Here is a 10888-nt window from a genome sequence, read left to right as displayed (position 1 = left end):
TTTCAAGTTGTTGAGTGGAAAACCCTGTGGGTATAGGGTCAGAGTACAGTAAAGACTTTTCATAGATCAGGTAAGGGAAATATGCTATGCTACGAGTTTTATTATATTATCAGAGATTTTATGTATATGCATGTATTTCAGTTATTATTCAGTTTTACAGAATAAGAGTTTTTAATGTATGTGTGGCCTAAATAGATATTTATCTGATATAGAATTTATACAGTTTTTTTTTTTTTTAGTACGTCATGTTATACAGTATATAAAGATTTAGATATATATTTAACAGACAGATATAAATATATATACAGATTTCATTCAGTTTAGTATGTTACAATATTTTATAGAATGTTATGTTCTCCTAATGTCATAACACTCAGTTATACAGACAGTTTATACAGATAGATTATACAGACATATTATACAGTTCTAGCATCATGATGTTACAGTATGTTATACAGTTATTACAGTATTTACTACACATAATTATGGTGTTATGGTTATTTTGGAAACATGATGAAACAAGTAAAGATAATTATATAGTATATATATTTATACAATATTAGATCCCATATACAGATACAGAGCACGGTACCGTTGCTATATATAGAATAGAGTGCACCATATATCTCAGATAGTGTGTGTGGGTGCCGTCAAACCCTGCTCGAAGAGGATGACACTCCCTAGTTTGGGCTGAGGGGGCCGGTTTGACGAGGTAGCAACCAGTCCCGTGCTTAGGAGAGGATGCAGTTTGGTCGGGCTGAGATAGTGTAAAGTACAGTGACTTACCTAGTAGGCCAACCAGAGTTAAGTCTCGCCTATGGGCTGCACAACCCTGTCATGAGGGCTCAAATCGTGTCATATAGATTTCCAGGTAAAATGCAAAGTAATATATATATATATATATATATATATATATATAAAAAATACAGTTTTACAGCATTTGATCAATGTAGTATGATAATAGCACGGGATTCGTCGATGAGAGTACAAGAGGGCCTCGTTGACGAGAAGATACTGAGAGATTGTGTTCAAGTTTTGAATTTCGTCGACGAGGAGATAGTGTTCATCGACAATCCTTCTTCGTAACCTCGTCGACGAGATGACGTGACTCGTCAACAAAGGCCGCAGTATAAACAGTGCAAAGCCTCGGTTAAATGCAGAAATTCAACGTCATTGTCCCTCTTTCTCTCTCCTATGGTTCCTCTCCTTTCTTTCTTCAATTTCGGCCCCGTCAGACGTCGAATTGACGATCTGTGGCCACCACGACGCTCTTGGTGGAGTTCTCTTCAAGTCTGCTGGGGCGGATCGTTGGTGGGATCGAGTCGAATTTTTCCCCAGAATCAGGGTAAGGTCTTTTATTCAGTTTTTGGCCTTCTGACAGTTGTAGGAAATGATGGAGACAAAGAAATAATGATATTATGTTCTAGCGAAGGTATTTTTCAGGGTGTTGAGTAGGAAGCCCTGCAGGTGTTGGACCAGTATACAATAAGGGTTTTTCAATAGTCAGGTAAGGGAAACATACTATGCTAGACAAACTATATATGATTTCAGTACAAATTATATGCTTGTATTAATTTATTATTTAAACTAAATAGACAGTTTTCAGAGCCTAATAATATTAATATTTATTAGTGTGGCATGAGTTATTCATATAATAGTACTGTACTAATATGTATTATGAACACTATGTTTACAGTTTGCTAACAGAAATACCATGGAAATATCATTCTCAGTGGTTCCAGAATATTATGTTTTATAGTACCATAATGCCTTGGAATTTAGTTATTTAGACAGTAGTTCAGATATATATATATTAAATCGAAATATCTGACAGTTTATTTAGATTTTCAGATACACTTTATAGGGTTATGGTTATTTTAGAAACCATAATAAAAGTAGTATATTACAGATATTAGCTACCTATATAGTATCAGACCCTGATGGATTAGACAGCAGAGTATGGTACCGTAGCTATAGACATTCAGTTCAGAGTGCAACCACTTTACTCAGATAGTAAGTGGTATGAGGTCGATCGTGCCCACATCGGGACAGACTCTCCATCAGATATGGATTGAGGGGGCCGATCAAACTGTCGAAGTTCAGTTGACTTACCTTGATAGGCCAGTTAGGATAGCTCACGCCTTCGGGCCGCACAACCTTGTCATGAGGGGTTTAAATCATGACATACAGTCACCCAGGGAAATTTCTCAGATATTATGAGTACTATCAGACTTTCAGGAATAGTAGTATTAATATGAAAAGTAATTTCGTACAGATTGTCATGTTAAGTTATGTAGTTAATGGTTTTATTATACGTTATGTAATATTAGCATTTCAGGTTTAGTTATTCGTACTATTCTTAAATCAGATTATTTTTACCAAACTATAGCTCAGTGGCCATACACTAGTAATAACATCTTTTGTCTTACTAAGCGTTGGCTCATCCCAGTGTTGAATTGTTTTCAGGTGAACCACCTGGGCGAGCGGAGTAGACTCGCAGGTAGAGGGGTTATTGTACTGCCCTTTTTGAGGGTGAGTATTTTTGGGTGGCATTTTTTTTGTAACCCTTGGTATCAGTAAGGATAGTTTCGAGAGAACAGTGGTGTTTGTATATCATGTGTTGATTTGACACTCTGGTATTGTATTACGTGTGAGTTTATTTTATATGTTTGGCTTTTTGCTATTTAGGTTAATGTTTGGATTTAAAATTAGGGAAAAATATTTTATTTTATTGTCAGGTTGTTACAATACTGGTATATGTAAATATAACATGGAAAATTACTAGATTCTCGTACTGTATGTATATTTGTGGTTATGTGATTTATGTTTTTCTACTGCATAAATGTGCCCACTATCTACAGAAATACTTCAGTGCCAATCTGAGGCCTGTGAGATTATAGCAAGGATATTAAAATAATATATATATATATATATATATATATATATATATATATAGTAATTTTGGGTCGTTACAATGTGGTATCAAAGCCTAGGTTGCTAGGTTCTGCAGACTCTAGAGTGTAGTGGAAAACAATACCAGAATATAAGAAAAAGAATTTAAGGTTTTGTTCTATGATCTGGATACAGGATTTTCGTAGTAGTTTCTGTGTTTTTTCTGAAGTGACGATTTCAGGAAAGTTATAGTAAATTATCAACAAGTCATGTGTTCAGGTTGTAAGATTTGATTTGGGGTCAGGAACATGAGGGATTGTTAATAGAGAATTTGAAGTTTTAGTTGAATATAATAAGTTATGTTTGTATGGGAAATAGGATTCTAAAATGGTGTTCTATATATTTGCAGGATGGACCCAAGAGGCAGTAGTGCTCACGCTAGTGGGGACGATGGTGCTGGGCCTTCTGACATAGGAGGTGCGGATTCGGATGCTGTGCTACGCAGTGTGGCTCAGCAAGTTATGGCTGAGATAGCTCAAAGTTCTAGAGAGCAAGGAGGACCATCTCCAGCTCAGGGATGTACCATAGAGAAATTTATGAAGATGAACCCGCTAGCGTTCTCTGGAGCAGCTAACCCTGCAGTTGCAGAGAATTGGATGCAGGAAATGGAGAAGATCTTGACAGTTCTTCAATGCACGGATGAGTAGAGAGTTCTGTATGTTACGTATAGACTGGCAGAGGAGGCTGAGAGATGGTAGATGACCACTAAACTATTGGAGGAGCAAAGGACGACTTTAGTGCCAATGACTTGGGCCTGTTTCAGGGATATATTCTTCAATAGATACTATCCTGCCTCAGTTAGAGAGGCTCGAGTGCAGGAGTTTCTTAGCTTATCCCAAGGATCATTGACCGTTCAGCAGTATGCGGCGAAATTCATTGAGCTTTCGCGTTTCTGCCCTTACATCGTCCCAAATGAAGTTAAGAAGGCGAGAATGTTCGAGAGAAACACGAGGCATGATATTTACAGACAGGTAGCCGCATTGAGGGTACAGGATTTTTCAGAGTTGGTGGATAGGGCTATTATAGCAGAGGAGAGTTTGTCGAGAGAGACGGAGATACATAGCCAAAAGAAGAGGACCGCACCCTCGAGCTTTCAATTGGGTCCTAGCCGAGGCCCTTGGAGAGGAGGTAGATCTGGTGGGGGTCAGAGGCAGATGGTAGAGCATGGTGGATCTCAAGGAGGACAATCTTTTTCTACTAGTCTTAGATGAGAACAGAGACACCCAGGTGAGTGCTGGTTGGGGAAAAATGTTTGCTATCGCCGTGGTAGGCCCGGTCATATGCCTCGATCCTGTCAGATGCCATCAGGTTATGTACCGACTCCTAGACCATTTCGAGGTGGATACCAGGCACCCCACGGAGGTCAGAAAAGGAATACTGCACCGGCGAGGGTCTATACGTTGATGTCGGGTGACTCCGAGACGATTAGAGACGTAGTCACAAGTACTCTTATTACTTTACCATATAAAATTATTGTTTTGTTTGATATAGATGCCACCCACTCTTTTGTATCGGCGGGATATGTGAGAATAACTAGGGTAAAGACACATCTATTAGATGTAGAACTGTCTGTGGGTACGCCGATGAGATCAGTGGTAAAATGCAGGAAAGTGCTTCAGAATTTCCCAATAAGTATTCAGGAGAGAGTACTACCAGCTAATTTCATGGTCCCAGATATACAGGGGTTTGGTGTGATACTGGGTATGGACTAACTAACTACCTATCACGCTAGTATTGATTGTCATCAGAAAGAAATAATTTTCAGACCCTTGGGTGAGCAAGAATACAGATTTGTGGGATCATGCGTACGAGCCTCGCCACAGCTGGTGTCAGCTATTCGGGTGAGGAGATTGCTACATGGTGGTTGCCAGGGGTATGTCGCATACATAAAAGATTTGCCTAAATAAGAATTAAAACAAACTGATATACCCGTGGTGAGAGAATTTCCAAATGTCTTTTCGAAGGAATTGTCTGGCTTGCCACCGGACCGAGAGATCAAGTTTACTGTAGATCTGTTGCCAGGGTTAGCACTGGTATCTAAAGCACCATACCTTATGGCTCCAGTCGAGTTGAAAGAATGGTTATAGGAATTGCTAGATAAAGGTTTCATCAGGCTTAGTGTGTCGCTCTGGGGAGCGCCAATTCTGTTCGTGAAAAAGGAGGACGAGACCATGAGGTTGTGTATTGATTATAGGGAGATAAATAAACTGACAGTCAAGAATAAATATCCTCTCCCTAGGATCGATGATTTATTTGATCAGCTCTAGGAGACCCAGGTTTACTCTAAAATTGACTTGCAGTCAGGTTATCATCAGGTCAAAATTAGAGCAGAGGATATTTTTGAAGACTGCGTTTCGAACCATATATGGGCATTACGAGTTCTTAGTGATGCCATTTGGGTTGAGTAATGAACCAGCAATATTTATGGATTTAATGAATCGGGTGTTCCATCAATATTTGGACCAGTTTGTGGTTGTGTTTATTGATGATATACTAGTCTACTTGAGGAGTTTTGAGGAGCACGAGTATCATTTGAGACTAGTGTTGTAGATGTTGAGAGAGGGAAAATTGTATACAAAATTAAAGAAATGTGAATTCTGGTTAATGCAAGTTACTTTTCTCAGCCATGTGGTCTCTGAGGCAGGTATATCAGTTGATCCGAGTAAAATAGAGGCAGTGGTGAATTGGGAAAGGCTAGGCAGTGTTCAGGAGGTCAGGAGTTTTCTGGGATTAGCAGGCGATTACCGGCATTTCGTAGATGGCTTCTCTAGATTGTCAGGTCCATTAACACGACTTATGAGAAAAAAAGTGAAGTTTGATTGGACCGTTGATTGTGAGCAGAGTTTTCAGGAGTTAAAATGACGACTAGTTTCAGCTCCGGTATTAGCTACTCCATCAGGGGAGGACGGGTTTGTAATATACAGTGATGCCTCTTTGAAGGGTCTTGGATGTGTGTTGATGCAGCACAACAGGGTTATTGCGTAGGCGTCTAGACAACTTAAAGAGCTTGAGAAGAACTATCCCGTGCATGATTTGGAGTTAGCTGTTGTGGTGTACACTCTTAAGATATGGAGGCATTATTTATATGGTGGGAAGTGTGAGATTTTCACGGATCACAAGAGCCTAAAATATTTATTTACCTAGAAATAATTGAATATGAGACAAATAAGGTGGTTAGAACTCATTAAAGATTATGACTGCACCATTAGTTACTACCCAAGGAAAGCGAATGTGGTAGTTGATGCTCTGAGCAGGAAATTCGTTAGACCAGCACGGGCAACCATGGAAATTTAGCACCCAATTTTGATGGATTTGGAAAGGCTCGGCATAGAGTTAGTGGATGATAGTCCTCAGGCATTAATTGCCAGTCTGGAGGTACAACCTGCATTATATAAGAAAATTAAGACAACTCAGGGTGATGACACATAATTGGCATAGTTAATAGCTAGAGTGCGGGATGGTTAGGGAGAGGAGTTCAGCGTATCAGATGATGGAGCCCTACGGTTCCGTACTAGGCTTTGTGTTCCTACAGATATTGAGATCAGGAGAACTATATTGGAGGAGGCTCACAGATCCCTATACACGGTTCATCCCGGCAGTACTAAAATGTACAGGGATCTGCGAGAGTATTTCTGGTGGAGTGGAATGAAGAGGGAGATAACTGAGTTTGTGTAGCAATGCTTGACGTGCCAGTAGGTTAAAATTGAGCACCAAAGACCAAAAGGACAGTTGCAGCCATTGTTCATTCCAAAGTGAAAATGGGATCACGTTTCGATGGATTTCGTTACGGGGTTGCCACCAGTGCGACAAGAGTTGAATGCAATTTGGGTGGTTGTTGATCATTTGACGAAGACCGCCCATTTCATTCCTATTAAAGTCAATTATTCCATGGAAGGTTGGCAGAAATATATATTCAGGAGATAGTTCGTATCCATGGGGTACCGATATCCATAGTCTCTAACCAAGACCCTCGGTTTACTTCGCGATTTTGGAAAAGCTTTTAGGAGGCTATGGGTACACAGTTAGCATTCAGCACTGCTTTCCACCCCCAAATAGATGGACAAACTGAAAGGACAATCCAAACATTAGAGGATATGCTTCGTGCTTGTGTGCTTGACTTTGGGGGTAGCTGGACTCAATTTATGTCATTAGTCGAGTTTTCTTACAATAACAACTATCAAGCTAGCATCGACATGGCACCCACGAGACATTGTATGGTAGGAGATGTCGTTCTCCTCTCTTCTGGGGCGAGGTAGGTGAGAGGCGAGTGCTGGGTCGAGAGATTGTGCAACAGGCGTATGACAAAGTCCGACTAATTAAAGATAGAATCAGCACCGCGTAGAGTCGGCAAAAAAGCTATGCAGACACTCGCCACCGAGAGTTAAAGTTTGATGTGGGAGATCGAGTATTTTTTAAGATAGCCCCTCTGAAAGGAGTTATGAGGTTTGGGAAGAAGGGCAAGTTGAGCCCTAGGTATATTGGCCCTTTAGAGATACTAGAGAGAGTATGGTCAGTTGCCTATATGCTAACTTTGCCACCATCTCTGGTTAGAATTCATGACGTATTTCATGTTGCTGTGTTAAGGAAATACATCTCAGACCCATCCCACATAATCAGCTATGCAGAGATACAACTTAAAGATTCACTAGCTTATGAGGAAGTACCAATACGAATTTTAGATCGGAAAACACAAAAACTAAACACGAAAGAAATTCAATTAGTAAAAGTTTTGTGGAAGAATCATGCGATAGAGGAAGCTTCTTGGGAGCTCGAGGAGCAGATGAAATAGAGATACCCGCAGTTGTTCTAAGAGGTCTAGTGGTAACAGGTAAAGTATAAGTAGTTAGATAAAGTTTCTTTTGCAGGTACTTGTGATGATTTAGCTAGTAGGTAGTATTTTAGTTTTATATGTGTAATTTCCAAGAACATAGCATGTAACCACGGTATTCCTTCGCCATAAGTGAGGGTAAGTAATAAAATAAGTAGACCGTTTGCCTTTATGGGATGATAGATTATATGGATGATGTTAAGGTCAGATAGTAAATTTCGAGGACGAAATTTTATAAGGAGGGGAGAATGTAATAACCCAAGAAAATATTAAGGGCTTCGTCGACAAATACAAAGGATTCGTCAACGAGGGTACATGAGAACCTCATCGACAAAGGCATGTCTCGTCAACGAGAAGATACCGAGAGGGGTTTTTGGCAGTCTAAAATTCGTCGACGAGGAAGGAAGGTTCGTCGACGAAATTCGTGAAGGACTCGTCGACGAGATGACGTGTCTCGTTGACGAATTCGAGGCTATAAATAGCTAAAAACTCATATTTTCACATGAAAATCTGCGTAGGAAACCCTATGTTTCTCTCTCTACGCCCCTCTCCCCTTCTCTCTTCGTTTCTGGACCCGTTTCTCGCCAGATCGACGATCTAAAGCCACCACGATACTCCTGGAGAAGTTCTCTGCAAGTCGTTCGGAGCAGATCGTTGATGGAGGTGATTTGAAATTCATGCCAATCTTAGGGTAAGACATTTTATTCAGAATTTACTTTCGCTATAGTTATATGAAACGTAGTATGTGAAGAAATAATAATATTTTGTTTTGGGGGATGTGATTTTCAAGGTATTGAGTGGAGAACCGTGCGGGTATAGGATCAGAGTACAGTAGGGACTTTTCAAAGATTAAGAAAGGGAAATATGGTATGCTAGCAGTTTTTATTATATTATCAAAGATTTTATGTATATGCATATATTCCAGTTATTATTCAGTTTTGCAGAATAAGAGTTTTAATGTATATGCGGCTTAAGTAGATATTTTATCTGATATAGAATTTATACAGTTTTTTTTCTTCAGTACATCATGTTATACAATATATACAAATTTAGATAGATATTTAACAGACAAATATATATATATATATTTATATTTATACAGATTTCATTCAGTTTAGTATGTTACAGTATTTACAGAATGCCATGTTCTCCTAATGTCATAACACTCAGTTATACAGACAGTTTATACATATAGATTATACAGATGGATTATACAGTTATAGCATCAAGATGTTACAGTTATGTTATATAGTTATTACAGTATTTACAACACAGAATTATAGTGTTATGGTTATTTTGGAAACATGATGAAAAGAGTAAAGATAATTGTAGTATATATATTTATACACTCTTAGATCCCTGTGAAAATATTACAGATAGATACAGATACAGAGCACGGTCCCGTTGCTATATACAGAATAAAATGCAATCACATATCTCAAATAGTGTGTGGGTACCATCAAACCGTGCTCGGAGAGGATGGCGCTCCCCAGTTTGGGTTGAGGGGGCCAGTTTGACGAGGTAGCAGTTAGTCTTGTGCTTAGGAGAGGATGCAGTTTGGCCGGGCTGACGTAGTATAGAATACAATGACTTACCTGGTAGGCCGACCAGAGTTAAGTCCGTCCTACAAACCGCACAACCCTATCATGAGAGGTCAAATCATGACATACAGATTTCTAGGGAAACTGCACAATAATATATATATATATATATATATATATATATATATATATATAATAGAAGTTTACAGCTTTTGATAAATGTAGTATGATAATAGCAGTATAAAAGATAGACAGTTCAAAGGATACAATTATATTTTAAGCTACGATAAATGTAAAATATAATTTTACTGATATGCCAATTTATACAAATTCAAATATTGTTATTATTATTTTATCAACTTAGTTGTCACACACTAGTAATAGCATATTTCCACTTACTGAGGGTCGACTCGCCCCATTATTCTAACATTTTTCAGGTGATCTAGTTAGGCGAGCAGATCAGGCTCGCAGATAGAGAGTCCCTTTGTTGCTCCGTAATTAGGGTAAGTTGGTATAGGGAGGTTTGAGTTTTGGGGTGGTAGTACTGGTATATGTAAATATAACATAAAGAATTACTGGATTCTGGTATTGTATGTATATTTGTGGTTATATGATTTATGTTTTTCTGCTGCATAGATGTGCCCACTATCTATAGAAATACTTCAGTGTCTTTCTAAGGCCTGTGAGATTATAGCAAGGATATTAAAGTAATATATCGATATATATATATATATATATATATATATAAATATAAAATATGGAGTAATTTGGGGTCATTACACCAACGGTATAAAATCTTTGGAATTTTATATATACCCCTTCATTTGTCCTAATTAGTAAGGAGATTAGTGATTTAATTAGCAAAATTCTCTCTAAAATATTTTGAGCTCTCATTGCATATACAATATATTTCCAAGTATATTATACTTTCTTTTTAATTCTTCTTGCCAAAATCATGTTAAAGTAGAAAGCATTATTTCATTATATCCCTATTTGCAAATCAATTGCAAGTCGAAGGGAGTTTAATATTTATTGTTGTGTGCATTTTCATACATCATTTTCAAGCTTCTACTCTTAAATTTTCCATACTCATTTGAAAAACTTTCTTGAGAGTTAGCTTGATGGTGTTTCCCATATTTGATAAATATTGTTGGGAAATATCCTTTTAGCTTGTGAGTCTTTTGCATCCTTTTAGCTTTAGTCTTTTGTTAGGCAAATATTAAATATCTCCTATACTTTGATTTAAAATATTTTTGGAGACATTATTTCAAGCTTTAGATCTTTGAAGAGTGCTTAACATATAACTCAAATATCATTATCTTTTACATATTGCTTTAAGAGATATACTCACACAAACTCTATTGAGCATAAATCTTTATCATACTAGAGTGCATATTTGGGCTTCACTGTTGTACACATTTGCTTAGCTTAGAAGCATTTATTTGTACGTACACATTTAATTCACTTGCTTATTTAGAAGTACCCGAGGCAAAGATAAGAAAATGATATGGGTAATCAGGAAAGCAAACCCCGTAGGAAAAAAGGAAGAATGGGTTTCAATAAGAAT

The sequence above is a fragment of the Malania oleifera genome, chromosome 7, assembly GCF_029873635.1.
Source record: "Malania oleifera isolate guangnan ecotype guangnan chromosome 7, ASM2987363v1, whole genome shotgun sequence".
Taxonomy (NCBI): Eukaryota; Viridiplantae; Streptophyta; class Magnoliopsida; order Santalales; family Ximeniaceae; genus Malania; species Malania oleifera.
Note: the sequence above shows the minus strand (reverse complement) of the source record.